We start from the raw sequence: 21,434 nt of genomic DNA on the forward strand, positions 1-21,434 counted from the left end.
AGAAGGAGAGAGAGAGAGAGAGAGAGAGAGAGAGAGAGAGAGAGAGAGAGAGAGAGAGAGAGAAAAAAAAATCCTCACTCTGCAGCAGAAACTGGGGACTGATCCGGAAGTGATGCGACTGGTGAATTGGCAAATGGACTCGAGCAGGTTGGAGCAGCAGCCCCCATCCATGCACACACCCTTCTCCTTCCCCTTCCCCGCCACCGCGAGTCACGGAGAGGCTGCCGGAGGCTCAGCACCCCTCACCTCCTGCTGCTCCCCAGGCAGGGGAGAAAGGAGGGCTTCCTTCCTCCCGCTAGCCCCTCTCTCCTCTTCCTCCCCCAGCCCGCAATGGTGGCGGCGGGGCGTGCTGCGGGAATCCATCCTATTGTTCCCCACTTGCCTCGAAGCAGCGGAGCCAGAGAAGCCGAGGCCGCGGGGTTCAGCGGAGCTGGCGGGAGGCGAGGCTCAGCCTCATCCGGCTGGGATTTGGGGGCATCGCTGGTGCCGTGACTCCAGCAGTGCCTCTTCGGGAGGGGACGGAGGTTTCGATGGATGGCACTGGGGAGAGAAAGAGCGAGACGGGCAGCCGGGAGAGCGAGGGCGGCAGGCGAGCCGTTCACCGGGACTTACCTCCGGGAGCCCGCAGCGGTGGCCTCACGAGTCACTGGAGCCTCTACAAGGCCAGGAGCCCCCGAGGCCCTGCTGGGGGGGCTCAGGGCAGGCAGCAGGCAGCCCTGGAGGAGGGGCTGAGCCGTGCTGAGCCGTGCCGAGCGCTGTCCCTTCAGCACCCCCAGCAGCCTCCCGGCCTCCCTCCGGGCCTCGTGGCAGGGATTTTGCTCCCTTTCTCCCTTTTTGCACTCGTCCCACCGGGGCTAAATAAAATAAATTGAGCCCACAGGTGGCCAGGCAGAGGGGGTCGTTCCCCAAGGGTTTGGGCCCGCAGGGTACAAGGGGAGGACTCGGCGAGGCCGAGGGAGGTTTTTATCACCAAGGTAAGCGGGGCAGCACACAATGGGCTCAGGCGGGCTGTCTCCACCTGATACACACGTTATTAATACTGCTGGTCCTGGTCCTCGAGGCTAATCCATACGCGGTAGCGCCCTGCCCCGAGCCCAATGAGCAGGCTGTTTATTACCATGCATTATTCATGGGGCTGCGTCTTCGCACATGCATACGCTAAATGCTAATTCACAGGCAGCTGTGGCCAAACGGTTACCAAGCACCTTGGCAAGATTCAGGACAAAAAAAAAAATTACCAAAAGCGATAAATTACTAAATTAATAAAAATCTCAGGGCTGTCTCTCCTCGTGCATCAACGCGTTTTTACCGAAAGGTGGGGAGGAGAAAGGACAACCAAGCAGCCAAGGTCACAACCAAACGAAGCCCGGTAATAAATGCATTAAGACTCCAGCCTAAAAGGAAAGACAGAAGCCTGCAGCTTGGCCCTGAAGGATGGAGGCGATGTGCTCTGGTAACTAATGAAGGAGGGAGCAATCCGAAGACGGAGGCCCTCCGGGGCAATGCTCCCCCCTTCCCCTTCTGGGGCCAGAGCAGCCTGGGTTGTAGCCACACTGATCTCAGGTGCTTTGTAGGGAATGGGAGGCCAACATATGGTCTCTCAGGTACCCTGAAGTCCTTTATTATTTAAGGTTTATAAATATTAATGGTCAGAGCGCTGCTGATCAGGCAGTCCACAGAAGCTGCAGAGTGCTGACAGGGGCTTCAGCAAGCTGAAAGCCTTGAAGCGATTGTGTTGACACGTTCTGCAGTCTGCTGAAACGCACGCAGCTTTCAGGGGTAGCCTTAAATCACGCTCGTTCATCACTTGGCACGTCCTTGGAAGACGCTCAGATGGCCACAGACAAAGGCACCTGCGAAGGGATGGAAAGAGACCGATCCACCAGTAAAGTGAGTCTACAGGCTCTGAAGTGGCAGAGACAAGAATCAGATCCTGCAGCTTCCAAACGTTTCCAGCCTGTTAAAGGTCACTCCCAAAAGATGAAGTTTCTTACCATACAGATCTCTCTCTCCCAGTAAACCCTCAAAACACGGGCAATTGCATATCCAACAGCCAGCTCCAAGTACTTCCCCTTTCCACGGCGCCTTGAGGACACGCTCAGCAATGTCTCCAGCTGTTTGGTGTTCGGCTCCAGGTGTCCCCGAGGGAAGCTGGGCAGGCTCCTTACCCCAGGCTGACCCGCTGAGTCCCTGACCAGGCTCACATATCAAACCAACAATGATTTCTATCACTGAAGCGGAAAGTCAGGCACTCCAAAAGGATCACAGTTCTATAAAACGCATCTCCTGTGATTATATTCTTTTACTGGACGTTTCACAGAAGGATAATATACACACTGCATCTTTCTGGTCCTTTTATGGACACTGAAAAATTATGGGGTAATTTTTAAAAAGTTTCTTCTCCTACCTGTGAAATTCAGGTATCAGATCTTGAGATATGCTCAGCTGTAGCAAACAACTCATTTTTATTGTTAGACTTGAACTGAAACATTCGCATACCTCTACAGGACTCCCTAGCTTTACTCCTCCTATATTCCTTTTCCAACAGAAGGGTCGCTATCATGAGTAAAGCCATAATCAAGCAGCCAGTGCACTGGGAAATTAGTCCCCCCAAATCACTCTGACTTTGGGACCAGCTGTAGAAACTTCTTATCTACGTGAGTCCAGCCAAGCTTCTGTAGGGTTTGACACTTGGAAAGTGGCACAGGCCCTCACCTGAATTTCATAAACCCAGCATCAACAGGAACAAGCCCAGAGTTAACAGCTCGTCCTCAGCCCTATCAACGACAAAGGTGGGGACAGGTTGGAAACATCTCATCTTCCAAGCATGCAATGAGCATTAACTGGTCCTTGGAATATCGCAGTGATGCGGGTATGTAGAGCAGAACAAAGAACTTGAACAGCTATTTGCAGATAAACTATTTATCAATACATGGAAAAAAATAATGATCTTCATCACCATTTAAGAAAGGAAAGAGGGAAATTGAATGGAATCACTGCATTGGCGTTTCTTAGTATCAAACACTCTGGACACTTCTGGGCGAGTGACTCCTAGCCCTATTATCTCTACACTGTAAATAACGGAAGCGATGAATAGAGGGCTTGCACAGCCTGCCCAAAGCTGCAGCGGGAAGCAGTGGCAGAACTGGCTTAAATTCAGATCCTTTCATGCCAGTGCACAAAGGTCTGAAGCGACGTAAGTACTCGCTACCTTAAGTGCTGCAGCAGCACGTGACAAAAGGCAACCCCTGCCTGGAGAGTTTACGGCTGAGTTTACAAAGACAAGAAGAAGGACCCCATGAAGAGCACGAGGATTTCACAAAGATCTTTTTGGAAAAATAAAAAGAAATAGAAGATTATATTGATATAGAGGGGGAAATGTGAGCACAAAGACATGAAGTAGGCAAGCTCTTTGTCAAAGAAGGGGAAAACCACGTCTCTTCACTTACATTCAGCTCCCTCTGTGCTACCATACTCGGGTATCTGTGGGCTGCCCCGAGGAATGCGGGGGCACCGGGCTCCTTCCCCAGCCCCGCAGTGGCTCCGGAGGTTTCTGATCTCCTGCTCCGTCTGGCCGAGATGCACCCGCTTACTTCTCGTGCATAAAATGATGAACGATGCTTTATCACATTTCATTGCCATAGTTACTTACGTGTGCAGGGTAAGGCTGAACAATCAAACTTGATTTGAATCAGAAACAATGCAGTGTAAGCTTTATGTTGCTTTAGTTGCCTACCACCCTTAGGTGAGACAACTGCTGCAAATGCAGCATTTTCTTCGCTATTTAAAGGTTAAGAAGCCAGCCAGAAATTACAGTAGTATATTCTGCCATTAAATTGCCATTATTAAATTAAATGACAGCAACTACTTCCAAATCTCGAGCTCTTCCTATTGCAAGTAGTTAATTATTAATACTTCCAGGGGGTGCAAAATTTATCACGCAAGGCAGGATCCTATGGAAATACGGATACTTGCAGAGGCAAAATTCCACAAAATCTCCATTCCTCAGTGAAAACAAGCAAAGAAGGAGGCTGGTGTGAGCCACCAGGCAATATTAAGTCTTGGCTTACGGACCTCTAGCCTGAAAGCTCCCATAGAACAGGGTGCCTAGGATCTAGCCAGGGCTGGGGTTTTCATGGCAACCATGTCCAGATATCTGGTATATAATCATAACGACAGAGCCCCTCTGCACAAGGGCAATTTACCTGCCCCAGGCTGCAGAGGTGCTGTGCTCAATGCCTCCAACATCCCAAAACCAACCCTCAGGTGGAAGCTTAACTAGAGAAAGCTGCAGCCACCCATACAAATGCAGGAGGTCTATGTGCCAAGCCACGCGCTTACGCTAAGTGAAGTGCAGGTGACACACTCAGGAGCAAATTCAAGTGAAAAACCAGACATTTTTAACTCAATGCCAATCCTTCAATTAAGTTTAATTGGGTCATAACTTAAGAATACAGCTCTGACCTCAGAATTACATCAAGCTGTTATGTGTTTTCAGCTGGACCCACTGAGAGGGGGCTCCATAGTGAAGTTTGCTAATTGCTTTTACTGAAAGTAGAGGAAAATCTTCACGATGCCTGGGAGTATGGGGCTAAAAGCAGAGCCTCAATGACCACTCTTATATTCACCAGCAAGTGATTTTCAAAGAAAAGCTGAATAAAGCTTGAGTATAAATCCACAACCAGATTTCAAGGATGCTCACTGAGGACCGGGTGCTGATGTCTGCAACTAGCATGGCTCACAAAACCACGCAGCCCTAAAAAACACCAACTTGTTGCATGTGCCACAGCAACAGCCTGTGAATTTCACTGCCTGACCACAAGCTGGGCAGGCTACCTCTTCTCTCGCTGGTTGCTGCCTTATCTATTGGCATCCCCTGCATCTGATGCTCTAATTCCCATTTTCTAGGGTGCAGGCTCAGTATCAAGAGGTGGCAGTGATTAACTGTCTTTCCAGAATATTCCTGGAACATTAAGAATTAAACCAAACCTTCGAATAATTGATTGGGCTGAAAATGTTCTGGCAGAGCACAAAAACTGAAAGAGCAAGTTGTCTGCAGAAAAATCATTAACCATCTTCCTTTTAGGATCTGATAATTGCTGGAGTGGTTGACAGCTTTTCTTGGCGTTGAGCACTCGAAGACGAGACACATTATTTCAAAAACATTAAAGACCAGAAGAAAGCCTTTTGATAAATGGGTAAAGTCCATTCAGATACTGAAACAAAGCTCACTTATTTCCATGGCCTTTTTATTTTCTGCTTATCCTATGCCTCTGCTTTCCTTCATGGTTTTGTCCTCGGCAACCTCAACTAATGTAAACCAGCCTCCGTGAACTTCTGCCAATCAAGGTTTGTTGCCAGTGGGTTTTAGTCCCTGAAAACAGATGGTTTGAAAGCCACATTGTGCCACCGTGCCCACAGCCAATAGTACAAATATTTAGCCAATTAGACGGGGATTTTCCAAAGGCACAAATGGAAATTAGGCACACAATTCCCATTGACTTCCAGCCGGAACGGAGAGCCTTACTACCTTCAAAATCCCTCCTTACTAATTCAGTCTTTGTAAAATAAAAGCATGTGAAGGGTACCAGGCTGCTCCGAAATCAGATGTTCTCAAGTTGATAATCACGGACAGCAGCAATAGGAATCACTCTGAAGGGCTCAGTGCTGAAGACAGAAGTTCCACCAAAACTGCTGATTTCATTAAGGTCCATAAACGTCCCGAGACATTTTGAAGCCCTAGCAATAGCTTGTGTGGATTGATTACAGCTGAGTATTGAGGCATGTTTCTTCCAGACAAAGTCATTAAGAGAACTCACCCATCTGACCACAAAAAGGCATCATTAAATATTAACATTTCCTCTGAACACCTCTCTAAGAATGACAGCTACAGCCTTACCATCATTAAAATCCGTATGGAACTGGGACTCAACAGGAAATAGCTATTGATTTGTGCACTGGAATTTATTTAAAATTTTGCCAGCATTTTCCCAGAAGGTCCCAAAATGGACCATGACAATCTTTACCATTCCAACGTCATTTAAAATAGAGACCTTCCAAATCAGGGAGCTCCCATCAAAATGGGAAGAATGGGTGAATATTACTGTTTGTCTTGTCACTGGGACACCTTGACTGCTCTCTCTCTCCCTCTCTCTCCCTCTCCCTCCCTCCCTCCCTCTCTCTCTCTCTCTCTCTCTCTCTCTCCAGAGAAGATCTTTCCTCTGTAAGCATGCCAGAGCCATGATCCACATGGCTACACACACCTTCTACTAAGCGCCGTGTTAATAAATTATGATGACAACAATAATAGTAAGAGTCCTAAAGCATTTCATGCTCTATGAATGATTCATTCGTTTGACTTTGAGCATTACAGCTCACTGGTTTGCTCTAAGACAGGGCACAATATCGCTACAAATAAAAGCCATCAGTAAGCTCGACACTAGAAGTACCCCAGACACATGATAAACAAATACCACTGGGCTTTAACGTGCTGCTCCTGTATCAAAGTTGCAGCCCAGCCTCACCTTCACTTTCTGTTCCACCCTTGCCCTTTTAAATGCTCTAGAATTGCTCCCTCCTGTCCCTACTATTTCATGGCAATTCATATAGCGCTTCCCAGTAAACTGAAATGCCTCCCTATTTATTGGGATGGAAATACTTAACCCCACAAAATATCTTGGGACGTTGTCTGTAATGTTGCACTCATAATACAGGATGATGGGCTCATAAAAGACTTCCTCTGGCACTGAAACCTGTTTTCTGCACTCACAGGCAGTGATGTAATTGACATCTGGACCAGAACTGTGCTTACGATACTCACCACACATGCATGCACACATGTACAACCCACAAGCACAGAAGTGCTTCCCCTATCCCTTATCAGACCTTTCACTGCAGAGACCAAGCAGCACGTGCTAAAAGAAGAGAGACTGAAGGCACAATCCTAATGCAGGTAAAGAAGGGATGCTGGATGAAATCATCCAAGTGAATTCAAAAAAGGATGTTATTTATGCTTATGGTTCTGTTCATCAACTTTGTTCACTGGATGAAAGCTCTACCAGCTTATAACACAAAAGCACCTTATTCTAAAGCTTCATTAAGCAGCTTCACTTGATGGAGTCTGTGTTTGGTGATGGCTTTGGAGAATATTTCAAACACCCTGCACAAGTAGGCATTTAGAAAACAGCTACATGCAGTGACTTACTTGCTAAGCACAAGGAGAGAGAAAGGGAAAGTACCTTGAGCCCCCTGATGATGATAAATAGACTGTCATGCTTTATTCTGCAATAAAAATGCCAGAGACAGTAATACCAGAGAAAGACCCACTACACTGGAAAGCTAATGACCATCACAGATAAGCTGGACCATTGTCTCAGGTTGATCCCACTTTAAACTGCAAAAGTGGGGAATAACCCTACCAAAGCAAACCAATTTCCAAGTAGTGTTACACTTGAAAGTGAAACAGCTAGAGTAAAAGCTTCCCAGTATGTTCCATGTGCATGTCATGTGCTATATGATATTATAAACATACAGAAAAGAAGCAATCTGTTCCAAAAGTCTCAAGCCAATGTTTTTGTGTGTGTTTCAAGGGACATGAACTCGAATTTGGTTCAATGGCAGGAAGAAGAATGTGAAGCCCAAGTAGTTTTAAAAAAAAATGATGTTGGCAATCAAAAAGCCAAAATCAAATTGTGTCATCAAAACCCACACTTTGAAAAGCAAGACAAAGCAAAGCTTCACTGTTGCTGAACTTGAATTTTAAGCTGAGAGGAAAAAGCTTGAAGCAGAACCTGCACTGGTCTGTGTCTGCACTGCTCAGTTTCTTCATTTTGCTGACACAGCTTGAAAACCTCGCCAGGCCATGCTGCTCAGCAGGAAAGAGTTCGGTCACTTCTGACGACGCCTTCAGCTAAGCACTCGTACGAGGCACTGCAAACCATTTGTCATTTTTGAAAATCTCATCTCATTACATTTTAAATAGATGGGACAGACAAAGGCAGCATTATTAGCCTCACTGTACACATGGGAAATGAGGCATAGAAATTCAAATGGCCCACCTAAAACCGCAGAAGAAATCTGTCACACGAAGCAACAGCAAGACGCTGGTCCAGGCTCTCCCTTGCCTGTAGTCAGCCCTGCTTGGGGATCCTCCTTGCCACAACCACTGCTCTGTTCACTCTGCCTCTGTAGCTTTCAGCCCTTCTTTCTAGGCAGGGGCAGAAAAAAAAAAAAAAAAAAAAAGCAAAACCCAGGAATAACGGTATTAGTATAAAGGAAAACTACAAACAGTAACAGCAATGGAAAAAAACAGCTCTTTGTGCTGCTCTGTAGAACCCATTAGGTCTGGGGGTTTTGCAGTCGCTGCTAGCATGAACCAACATCCTCATGTTGCACTTATTAAATAAATTTAATCTTATTAAACTGCATTACAAGCTTTTATTTCATAAATCTGTGTCTCTCTCTGACCGCCCAGGGAATTAACTCCTGCATGGACTATGCCTTAGCCTTGCAGCAAGCACAAAACCATCACCCCTGCTGATTACATCGCTCCCAAGCAGCGGAACAGGCTCAGGGCACTTTGCAGGCATTACAGGCCAGAGCCCTGGCTGCAGCTCATTGCTTTGCAGCTGCGTCTGCCAGAGCCGGGAACCCCAGCAAGCAGCAATGGGCTCCCCTGAATTAAGGGAGGGAGGTGACAACACGAGGGGTGCTCCGGCAAGGGGACGGTGGAGGGCCCTTGCATCCTGCTGCCATCTGTAGCGTGCTAATCAGGGGGCTGCCAGCTGCTGCTTTTGAAAGGAACAGCAATGTGTCACCAGCACATGGACACCCCTCATCCTCCTCCGCCAGGATATCCCTGCACAGCCACAGACATATGCCAGTGTCACACTCCGCTCTCCCTGGGCAGGACGAGGCATGACACGCGGGGTGATTGCTTTACCAGCGAAATGCACGCTCTTTTAAACAGTAAGGGAGGGTGGGAGCATTTAGGATGCTGCTTTAACATCCACATAAATCTGGTATTGGTGCTTCAAGAAGAGTACAAGATGTATACACTCAGATATGGGCTGTATACTTGGAAAATATTTGTTTAAAATCACCCAAAGAGCTTCTCGTAGCTCAGTGAGAATGCAGCGTGTTACTAACTCACAGAGAAGCAGTACGAAGAGGTCAAGCTCTGTCTTACCTTCTGTGCAAAACAGCCTTTCAACCCCCTTTTATTCTGGGATTTTGTTGTAATGATCTGAGGTCAACATGAAATAATTTGTTAAACAAACTTCAGTGAATCAAAATACAACATTTCAGACTGCCCTACCTTCCATCTGATATGAAACATCCCATCTGGGGGGGCTGAGCAGTTTTTTTAAGGTTAAATTGTACTGTTCATAGGATCAAAGGAAATGTTTGCATAGAAAAACATGGATTTCCAAATGAAGAGCTGCATTTTTTTTTCAAGTACTGGCATGAGTATTTTAACCCTTTAAAAAAGGAAAAGGGAAGAAATTCTCAAATAATTTGGTGAAGTGTTCAAATGCATTTTAAGCATGGCTAAATAGGTTTGATATTGACTGCAAACATTTGGATAAAGAATACTCACAAGGGCGTTAGACTGCAACAGCTATACATCTGCAGCATGGGCAGCACAGCCCCAAGCCTGTTTGCAGAGCTGGTATTTGGAAGGAACACAGACAGGGAATGCCCCAGGGATTGCTAACACTGCCCCACTGCAAGCATAAGAATATTTCCAAAAAACAAGCATGGCTTCAGCATCTAACTTTGATAAACATGTTCAAAGCAAGAAATAGTACTCTTCATCAGCTTCAATACTGGAACTGGGATGTGAAACAAAACGAACCACACCTACATCTGACTGATCTGTGCATCTCCTTGCAAAGAAGCAGCCTAGATGTAGAAATGTGTTAGAGCCTCAGCAGAATCAGTAAATTCTCCAAGATTTAAGCTAGTGGTCAGGTGTTTTGCCACATTCAGTGCTCCACATTTTGAAGTCTAACCCCCAGAAAATGCCAGAGCTCCCCAGGTCCAACAAAACCAAACTAGTTTTTAACCAGAATCAGTTTTTCCAGTCGTACAAAGGGAAAAAATAAACAAACTCACTCCCTCAAATTACTCTCCATTTTCTTTCCCAAACAGAAGCCAACAAATTAGCATTATAGTTGGAAACATGCACCGGCTGCTCTACAGTTTCCTGTTTGCTTTGCTAATGCATGCAAATGGAAGAGTCAGGCAGAGGGCTCAAATCTGCAAGGCTTTGTAGGCTAGGTACTGGACTGAAATAAACACACATACTTGAGTGAGTCTTTACAAACAAAGATTATTTTAAAATTATTTACTGGATTATTTTAGCACCCGTAATTCAATGTCACCTGTCAAGCAAAGCAGTATTGTCAGTCGTCTGCTCTACAGGAGGGGGAATGAAAACTCCATCTCTCCGCTTCGTTCCACAACTGACTCACTTTGTGACCTTCAGCAGGTCACTGCATTCACCTGTGCCTACTAAGTGGCAATATAATCATCTCCAAAGACGATGGATTTGTTCATTCTTTAGTGATTAGAAAATGCTTTTAGTTGTGGGGAGTAAGAAACACGAAAAATACAATAATGAAATAAAATTACTTAAGAGGTTTATTGAATTACATACCAATTAAATAATCAGCATCTCAAAAGGCAGGTTTGAGAAACAATGCTAAGGTAAGCAGTTATTTTCTAATAAAAACATGTGCATGACTTAAACTGTATACCTATTATCTGAAAAATGCATCACAGTCCACTCGGATTATAGGACCAAGAATTTAAAGCACATCATTTTTACTTTATTTTTTTTTCAAGGGATCTCTTTTTAATTTAAGGCAGAACAGATTCTGTGGGCCTAGAATATATTCACACCTTCGAACTTTAATGAGAAGCAGCAAAATTCAAGTTGAGGCAAATCTTGAAAAATGTTTCAACGGCACTTTGGGCTGCACGGGGGAGCTAAACATTTTAGTCATGCAGAAAAGATGCTCTGAGGATAAATTGCAGCGTGCTGGGAAGAAATGGTTACCACTAGCTCTGGGAAGAATAATTAGGTTAGAAAAGGGAGGAACCTGGGTACAATTCCTGTATAGAACACCAGGAGCTCTGTCTCCGGACCTGTCTCCTAGCTGGAGACAATAATTCAGTCTCTCTCTCATGTGTCAACATCTCCTCCATCACACTTTTCTTGCTTGCTACCTGTATACGTACAGCCTCTAGCACAAGGTCATTTTCAAGGTTGATTCATTTGGGTACTGTTCTAAACCAAGTTTGTCAGTGTGCCAGCAACCCCAGTTCCTGAGTTCTGCCCAGTTCTAACGTTCATTCTTTTGACCTAAACAAGCTGCATGTGTTCGGTGGGATCCATCCATCCATTTGGTACATCGCAGTGACAATATTGACCTGCTGCTCACAACTGGTTAAAGAACAGATTCACCCGTGCTTTATGCTGTTTTCCATGGTAGCAGCAAGTCCCAGAGGGAGGGTGTGCTGGCAGAAGGAAAAGGGCTGCATTGTGTCTGGAGAGGGGATGCCTGGATCGTGATAAAGACAGACAAAGTCAGCCTTCAGAGCCCAGTGCTGGTAGCTACTGAACCCCACTCGTACATCTCACAAAAACACCACTGTAAACTACTGCTTCCCACAAATGCCCAGCACTCTCTTCCCAAAAAGATCCAGATCTTTGCCTGTATAAAGCTGCTTGCTCCAAATGTTCTCTCTGTGTACAGTGGACATATGGCGTGTTGTTGAATGCAGAGAGACAAAAGGAAGAAAACAGACTCACAAAGGAACCCCCAGCTAAAAAGCACCATCCATTCATGGGTTAAAAAAGAAAGCAAGCCTTGAGGATGTTTCAAACAGCAGGGTATCAGCTGGAGCCTGCATGGAGGCTTTTCCCATTGCCATTCATAACAAAATCAGGAGGCAGAAAGTTACTATAGCAATAGCAGCAGAATGCAGAATGGGTGCTCTTCCAAGGGCAGAAAGAGCTCTTGGAGAAGCGCAGGGGTCTGCTTCTCTTCATCCTGCAGGCTGCCAAACACAGATCAGCTCCAGCTCACCCGTACACTCCCCTCTACACAATGCTCATCGCAGATCACGGAGTTTTAGCTTCAGCAACTTAAGATGGAAACGAGGCCCTGCTGAAGACAAAAGCTGACTACCCACCCCCTTACTCTCCAGGTACTGAAGCAGCCAGAAAGTAACCCATGGCTGCACAGTAAAAAGGCTGGGCTCACTGTGATCAAAAGCACTGGGCAGTAAGAACAGCTGGGGCTACAAATCCCTCCACTGCTGCCTTTGTTCAGGAAGGTTTGCCCCTTCCAGCAGCTGAAGGTTTGCTCGCAGATGGCTGTGATCACACCGGCCAGCAGTGGGACAAGTGCATTGCAAGGATTCTGCAGCACAGATGCTAAGGGTCAGAGTCAAACCTTGCCACGAGGTTACCTGCAGAGCCCATGCAGCGACTGACTTCACCCTTCACACAACTAAGGCATAAGCAGCACGGGAGTCCTGAGTGTGGCTCACCTGAAACAATACAATATTGGTGGTTCAGGGCTTTGTTCAGGACAAAACTAAGCTTGCCTCCTAGCAGATCCAATTGTCCAAAAGCCCTGGGCCAGAAGGACTGAGTGGGATGGAGAGCAGCCCCCTGCAACTGGGGAAGTTCACAAGTCCCCATACAACATCCTCCCCCTACACCACAGATCATTCTCTAAAAAACTAAAATCACAGCTTAAGAATAGACCAGGAGAGATGTCGGGTGTGTTGCAGGGATATTAAGGGAAAAGTATCAGCCAAAGAGCATTACATTATGAATGTAAATTAAAGCAGCCATAATGCCTGCTTACACCCCCAAGGCCTTTTACAGATGACAGGAGCACAAAAGTAGCTTAAAATGGTCACTTATGTCTCTCCCCCATTTATCTCTATGTCAAATCAAGCAATTAAAATCAGACCTGTAGGAATTTTTCCCCTCAGTGAAGGCTTTGGGCTAAGTTTGCACTCTGCTACAACATTGTGGCCTGAGATCTGCCAGAGTTACAGTGTAAACTAGAGCAGACCATGGCCACTTTTGGTTTTACACAAAACCTTTTCTTGAAATCTGTATTTTCATTTCTTGATTAGCTCTAACAGCTCCTTCAATCACTCGCAGGGCAACAGCCAAACCATCAGCGAACGTTCGTCCCCATTTGGGGCCTGCTTTAATTTAGTCGGTTCGGTGGCAGGCACTTCTGATTGCACATCTGACAGCTTTGTTTGCCTAACAGATCTTACCTTGTCTTCTCTAATCTTTAACGCTGCCCAGTTCTCTGCACAAAATGGGGGGCTGCAGTGAGCACTTATTTCCAAAGAGGCCTCGTTGCCTTGGTTACCACTCACCAAGCCTAGGCCTTGGCGAGCTCCGTCAGAATCTGCCTTCTCCTCGCTTTGCTCCTGTTCTGTGTAACGCTGGGCTTTCTGCTCTCAGATGGCACAGCAAAAAGCTGGAGCTAAATACATGAATAGATAGAGGACAGCCCTAGGATGAGGCCTTGCATAAATCACAAGACGGGTGAGAAGTAACAAAGAGCAGCAGAAGACAGCCATGTTATTTGTTTAGCCACAAAACGACGCAAGTGGGCTTCACAGGAAAATACACCCAGCCTACATCCTGAGGAGCTGGCACTCACTCTGCTGTCAATTAGCAGCAGCGAGACACAGCTGAATGTGGGGCACTGCTGCTGCTGGGATGCCTGAAGTCCCAGGCAGTCCCTGCCGCTCAGAGACCAAGCCTTTGCAGTCCAGTGAGGGAGGAAAGAAGTCCCTTTATACCCATTTTAGAGACGCAGAGTCGAAGTGCAGAGGCATGGTTTCTAAAGAGTGCAGGTGGGGATCTGCAAAGTTTGGGGATGAGGAGGACAAGGAAACGACAAGGCTGCAGCAGCCACTTAGAGATCCGCCGTAGGGGCACATGCTCGGTCACTTCGTCAAGCCTGTCCCCCTCACCTGAGACCCACTCTGAAATGAGATCTGGCTCGTGATCACCTCTGTGAGAAGCATCTTCCTCCTCAACAGGTAACTGCTGACATCAATTTCTGTTCTGGCAAGAGGAGCAGACTTCTGGCCTGTGCATTAATTCAGCCTACTCAAAACTGTAAGTAAGTCAGGATATGTGCTGGCCCTAGGCAAGGTGTGTTTATTTGGCGTACGTACTCAAAGCAGCTTGGATTTGAGTGCTGAACACTCACCAACAAATCACAGACCAAAATTTACTCACAGAAAGTAGTCAGTGGCTACTTCTGATAAGCAGATACATTGCAAAATAAACCCCACACCTTGATGTGTCAGTGGACAAATCTCAAGAAGAAAACAGAGCCAAACCCGATGAAAATAGCACTCACTATTTCTGTTAACTGCTCTCCTGTTCCTAGAAATTAGTTGTCTTCTGTATCCATTATTACACAGTTAAAAATAACACCAGATTTTATTTCTGAGCACTGGCTAGCAGGATTGATTCAGACTGATTCCACTAAAATGTTAGGGCATAGTGAGAAAGGCCTCTACATTCCTTTTTACAGAGAAGTTTGAGTTAGTTAATCCCATTTTTGGAAAGGATAAGCCGCGTTTTCAGTACTGTAAATCAATGCGACTCCGTTAAACAATCCTTCTCATCTGTTTATGGCGTTTTGAGTTGTCACATCAAGTGCAAATGACATGAGAACATGACATAAGTAAGGTATCATGCAGCTCTCGTGCCCTACCTATGCTGAATGGCAAAGGCTACCTCGAACTCTTTACCATCTTTCAGTGTTGCAAGCTTAATTAGATCTTCCAGACAGAAACAATCCACTCTACAAACAGGGGTGCCAGAAAGGAAAAAGAAAAAGGACAAGGAATTTTAATTGCTCTGTAATCCTTTCATCTAGGTTTCTTGCAAACATGCATTTCAGGAGCCTAACAGACTAGAACCAAGCAAAATTCAATATGAACCTTTAAAAAGAAAACACATTCAAATAAATACAACCTGCCAGATCCATAGACTGAATTAATCTCCAGGCAGTTGAACACACTGTAGTTTAATGTAAGGAAGTAATGTAAATTAAACCATTTGTCACTCCTAACTGAATGGAAAAAAGGAAATGGCCAATTTGTTGGCTGACTTTGCCTCCATCATAATTGCTGCATCCATCTTTCCTGCTTCTCTCTACCTCACCACCAAAGGCACAGTCCGAGCTGTCAGCAGTTCTTACACAATTCTTCAGACTGTTACCAAGAAAACATTTCATTCTATAGATCATATATCTTGATGAGAGGCCCATAAATAGACACTATTTTCTACCCATGTTACTGTGCTGCATCCATCACGGTAACAGCAAAATTACCTCTCAGCACCGCATTAAGTCATCGGTTCTCCAACCACAAAGAGCTAATGTCCATGAAGCCGTGGTGAACGGTCCACCGAACCATACTGAGCAGTAAAACAACACCATTCTCATGATAGGTTCCATTACGGTGGGCCTTACCTCCACGAAATATTCAAGACTGACAACAGACCGTCAACCCAATTACTGACAATACAGGCAAATATTTGCCAGGAGCACTCAAGATCCAGCTCCCATTTGGGCTTGCGGGTGCATCAGGCAGTGTTATGCTGTGCATTAAGAAGATGGGAGGATGCAGAGCTGTATGGCTTTCTTAGGGAATTGATTTGACTCAGGTGTTACTCAAACCGTGTGAAAACTTCCAGCCTGAGTTGAGTTCAGCAGCACTTTATTCCAAGCCAGCCAGGGACTGCAGCTCATGCCCGTTTGCTATATTCACCCAACTACCCTCATACAAAGGAAGATTTTTCTTTCTTTCCCTTTCACATGTCTCACTGCTCTAAAACACAAGTTTCCTCCTTGTCCTACCTGTTCAGACCAACAGGGTCCTGATAGCAATGTCTTACTGCAAGACCTACAAAAGCAGGCAGAGCAGTTTGGCTCTTCTGCTTTTCCAGGTTGCAGGATGTGATGACTTGGGACTTCAAAAGGGTTTTGTGTATACGTGCGGGTGTTTTGCAACCCTTGGGAAAATCAAATTGCATGTGCTTGTTGTGCTTGTCCCTGATTGCCCTGGTTAATGAGTTTTTAGTGCACTGAACCCTACTTAATGCATTGCTTAATAAAATGAGAGTAATTAATCAATTATCCAAGAGTACCCAGCTTCTGATCATTCTTACGTACTTATCACATTAGCTGGGGAAGGACTCTGGCTCCCCAGGACCACAGGTCACCCCGTTTCGATGACAGGCCCCTAGACTCAAAGAAGGACCTTTAGTTTTGGCCCAAAGGAGGTCCAAAGAAGGACCTTTCTTCGCCAGGGCAGCAGCAGGCTGGGTGGTGTAACAGGGCTGCCAGCACCCTCCTGCTGTCAGAGCGAGCCTGCTCCAATCTCCTCGCCACCTAAATAGGAGGGGACGGAGAAGAGAGACGGTGCAAGAAGTAAATGACTCACCTCACCTCAAGTCACACACCAAATTAGTGGTAGAATCACAATCTTGATCCATGGTTTTAACTATCAGATCATACTTTTTGTCCCGTAATGATCCCTTTGTGCATCTCGCAATCGAGTGTCTCAGATCAACGACAAACCTCCATTTGTTTAACTCACAGAACTGCCATTACTGGCAGATCTCCAGGTGTCTTTTTGCTATTTCTGCCTGGGTCTTTTGTCAGACCAACTCCTTCTGCAGCGCTGACCCTGCCGGATGCCAAGCCTCTTCTACTTCAGGTCCCTGAAGCTTCCAACCTTCTTGAACGTTCCCTCTTTAACTCAGCTTCCCTTCTCTCCCTGGTGGCATCACATCAGTAAATCACTTGGAAATCATCCTGAAAGAGGAACTGCTATAAATGGCCACACTTCGCTATTCACTTCCCAGAGCTGAGAAAAACAACTCCCTTTATCTTAGAGCTAACAGAAAGGAGCAGTGCTCCTGCAGGAGTTGACATCTGCAAGGGAAAAGGATTTCTTCCACGTTACTAACAATGTTGTTTTACAGCTAGATTAAAAAAACAAAGCTTTAAGCAACCCTCTGAAAGCACCTAAGGCTTTCATTCCTCACAACATATTTCCAAAAGAGTCCAGGAAGCTGGGCTGTCATCCTTTACTGACTGCCAACATGAACAGCTCCGGGGTATGCCTGATTTGCCTGGTATCTCTCTGGGTGTAAGCAGGCAGATCTAGAAGTGGTAAGACCAGCACACTTGCAGGTTTTGTCTTTTGTGGGAGGACAAGACAGTGCCTGCACAGCCAGCTAACCTTAAAACTCCTGTGGGGGAAGCAGAATAAGCCTTGGGTAGAGAACTGTAAAGAAACAGAAGGGATTTAAGTGTCTGACTTCCACTGGGGGGGAAGAAAAGGCCTAATCTAGGCAAAGATCACCACGGAAGTTCGACCCATTACACTTCATTCAGCCATGCCTGGGTACATCTGAATACATTGCAGGCAGGCCCTGCCAGAAGGGCTCCTGCAGCCCGTGACTCACTGCGCCGCCCTCCTTCCCTCAGACACAGGCAAAGGAGCAGCTCTTGGCCAGAGAAGCCCTCCTTCCAGCTCATCCCCATCACGAGACAGGCAGGCACTGAAACTCGCAGTTCCCAGGAATTCAGTGGGGTTCTGTGTAGAGCCAAACAACAAAATCCTTCTCCTCTGAATAAATACACAAAAATGCCACAAGAGCGTGGTACCAGACCCAGGTCTGATCGAGGAGCATGCAGCAGAAAGAACAGCCCGGTGCCAACAGACCCACGTCCCGGCACTGCTGTGGCACGGAGAAAATATTGGGTCTGACAGCCAGGCTGCAGCGCTGGAGGGCAGCAACCTCCTGCCACGGTGCTCGTTCTTCTTACGATCCCAATCCCAGATCCAGGGAAGTCAGGCAGCTGATCCCACAAATAGCCAGGAGCAGAACACCATCGTGGCTCTTCCAAAGATCCTGATGTGAAAGGCAGGGTGCAGGACAGAAACCCACTGGGCAGGTGCCCATCCCAACAGGAAAAGCCCTCAAGTGTTTACAGTGCTGATTTCAAAAGCGCTCAGCAATTAACACTGCCGGCTGGAGTCTCACAGAGGCCTAGACCATTAGTGTGCCTGCCTCCAGCAAAGCGTGCAGCAAGGAAACCTGGCACACAGGCAAGGAAACAGAGATGAGAATCAGGGAAGGAAGAAGGTATGGCTTTTTTTTTTTTTAATTATTGTTATTATTACCCCCCCATTTGTCAGAGCCTGAAAGAGGCAGAAGGAAGCCACTGAACAGGGGCCTCAGCTGCAAGGAGCTTTAAAGCCCTGGAGAAAACCTTAAATGGTGGAGTCTGTGTTGCTTTGCTAATACTAAGAGAAGCATACGTGCTAGCAGTGCACAGCCTGGTTTGCAACAGCCCTCTGAAGAAGAGGTAAACCCAAAGTGCCCTGGAATCACCACCTACGGCTTACGAGGCCCTAATTCATAGGAATCTCTCTGAATTTTCCTGTAAAGTTTTTAGAAAATTACCTCTCCTGGATCAGAGATGTTTTTATTACTCACCCAGACAGGGAAAGAACAGCCTAGAGCAAGATCTGGGCATTAACTGACAGAAGAGTTAGGTGATGCTGTTCAGCCTGGAGTTGTTTGGAAGCGTCTGTGCAAGCACAACCAAAAAGCTGCTGCTTGTTGAGCCGAGGGAGCTGCGTCCCTCCGGGAAGGGACAGAACCATGCAGGGGCACGGAGGATAAGTACAGCTGCAACTCACGGCAGACAACAGTGGTTTCTTCTGTAATACAAACCCCTCGTTTGACTGCTACCTGGCCAAGCAAGAGAAAAGGGAGAGCAGAGGCAATACATCGCCGTACTGAAACAGACACAAAGAAACTGGCTGAAGGGAGGACAACAAAAGCTCCCAGCAGACTAACGAGGACAGAAACCCAACTGCATCAGGACAGGGGTTGTGCCTGCCTTTCCCAGCACCAAGCCACCCGTCAGCCCAGCTGCTAGCCCTCCTCGGCAGCCTGCGTTGGGAACCTGCTTGGGTCTGGTTCACCTTCACTCATGGCTGCATTCAGGCCGGCCATTGTTTCCACATGAGAGCAGTCTGATGCTTTGCCTCTATCAGTAGTCTGCCAGGCAGACAGCTGCTACAAGCCTTCTACCCAACCTGTGCATTAAAAGGTCTCACAAAACTTTTATATCCCATCCCAGGTTCCTGATATGTTTAGAGAGGAAGAATAAGCAGAGATAGCAGCAGTGGCAGCCTAACAAGTACAGCAGGAGGTTGTCCTGTCTGCGGTGCTTTAATGCTTCACAGAATCAGCTCTGGGCTAAACCCTACTCCTTATTTCGCTGGCTAGTCCTAATGCTACAAACATGTATTACACCATTTTTTTTATTTTTTATTTTTTAACTCACATGACCAGATCCATCTAATGGGTACAGATTTTCCTCATTTTATTCCCCTTCATCTTGGGCTAGACCTCCACGTACTTATTCTTAAAGTGAAGCACAATGTAATCTGCACACAGAAACTTTTTATCTTTAAGTGCTATCCCCCACGTTCCAAAGCAACAAAAGACTGCACATTTCCCTCTTCATCTTCAAAATAATAACAGCGAAGTATCTCTATTATGGTGAGAAAATACGGTGGCAGTTTTGCCTAGGTTACGGGCGATTTAAAAAATAATAATTATAACCGGCTCTAGCCACAAGACAGATGCTGGGTTTTCTTCGTGTGCTGCACAGGACCGACACACACCAAGGTCAACGAGGAGTAGCAGTGTCCCTTGATTTGATTTAAGAAAAACAAAATCAAGCTGGGAAGAGAGAAAGTGTGGTTTTCTATGGAAGTTATTGCTTTCCCAGGAAGGATGCAGGAGTTCTTGGTTAATCAAGCTGCTGAAAGGTTAATTCTCTCTCTGAATACACGTGGGGTGGGGAAGAAATCATTGTGAGGCACCGAGCTGCTCTGGGGGGAGAGGTTTTAGGAACAAAAGGCAAACGGGTGCTCGGGGCAAGGAATCTCCATCCCTCTCTTTGCAAGGCATCACGTGCGCCTGCAGCACGGTATTAGGGCTGGTTAATAATGAGCTGTAGTGCCGGGCACCTGCCAGACTAATTGCAGCACAGCGTGTCGGAGCGCTGCATGGAGGGCATCTGGAGGCAGAAGCGAGCTCGGCACAGCATCTTGAGAGCTCGCAGAGCAGCATCCTCCCGAGTGCCAGGCCACCAAATCTTCACTCGGGGTTGGGAAACGCCGATCGCTGTACCAAGACAGAAGGAAGAGCCGTCAGCTGCGCCTCCGACGCTCCATCCCTCACTCTGAAGCCTGCTGAGGCCAGCGGAAAGACTGAGCCCAGCTTTGACTCGGGCTCTGCCGCTAATATGCCGCGTGGCCATGGCAACTCAGAGCCGCCCGGGAGGTCACAGCACCGGCAGGAGCTCTGCGTTTGCCTCGCAAGAGCTCTGAGTGAGGCTCGCTTTGGAACAGAGCCCTGGTGCAAGGGCTGGGCAGCTCTCGTGTCCCACAAAAGATGGTCTGTATGTGGGGAACTTGACCCACAGCTCTTATCGGTACAGCTGATGCATTAAACCTGCTTGTATTTCATGCAGTCATTATGCAGAAAATAAGCCTTGGCTTGACCCTGCTGAAATCTACAACTCCCAGTGAAGGATGAGGCAGGGCAGAATATGGGTTATTGCAACCCCAACCCAGTGCCCAGAGGCCCCAAACTCTCTTCTTGACACTTCAGACCAGAAGGAGAGCAAATGTTCTCTTCTGACACACGCGAAACACCAGACAGTGTCCATCGCTTCTCCAGGATCCTTGCAGGAACTTTCCCCACCCTGGATTTCTTTGCCACAGCCCTCGCTTGGCTCCAGCACACGGATCTGGCACCCTGGCTGCTCTGACAGCTCTGCGAGGTCGGGCTCTGGAGAACAGAAGCAGGTCTTAGAGCGAACCGCCCTGCACGGGACAGCTCACCCACCTGCAAGCTGCTGCTCCAGGCTGCTGGCAAACTCAGGCAGATGTGATAAAATCCAGTAGATTCAGACAACTTTAAGAAACTTGACCAAAAGACATAAAAACTTACTTGAGCAAAAGGTAGAAGCAGCTGATGATGGAACATAAATCAGTTCCGTGGAAGAAACCACTGGTGCGTAATGCATTTGAACCTTAATCAAGCCCTGTGCCTCAAAGTCAAAGGAAGAAGATATTCAGTGGTGCGTTGGAGAAGAGCCTTTAGGTGGTTTAAATTATTCTATCCAACCAATATTCTAATTGCTCTGCCTAACCTCTAGAGATCATCATTAAGTTTCTGGCTCACTGCCCCAGCACATGTGATAAAAGCATCTCGGGCTTACCAATGAGGTTTTCATCGCTCTCCATAGGAGGTCTGGGAAGACCGC

At 46.7% G+C, this 21,434-nt stretch overlaps 1 long non-coding RNA gene across 1 annotated transcript; it reads right to left on the reverse strand.

Annotated features, from left to right (window-relative positions):
- Nucleotides 1-574: 574 nt before the first annotated feature.
- Nucleotides 575-16,208, reverse strand: LOC121060583. The gene is made up of 4 exons (XR_005814882.1): nucleotides 13,312-16,208; nucleotides 12,481-12,561; nucleotides 8,058-8,206; nucleotides 575-1,853 (listed from the first exon to the last, which is right to left on the reverse strand). It is a non-coding gene; the product is annotated as an uncharacterized LOC121060583 (long non-coding RNA).
- Nucleotides 16,209-21,434: the final 5,226 nt, after the last annotated feature.

The sequence above is a fragment of the Cygnus olor genome, chromosome 27 (assembly GCF_009769625.2).
Source record: "Cygnus olor isolate bCygOlo1 chromosome 27, bCygOlo1.pri.v2, whole genome shotgun sequence".
In the NCBI taxonomy this organism is placed as follows: Eukaryota; Metazoa; Chordata; class Aves; order Anseriformes; family Anatidae; genus Cygnus; species Cygnus olor.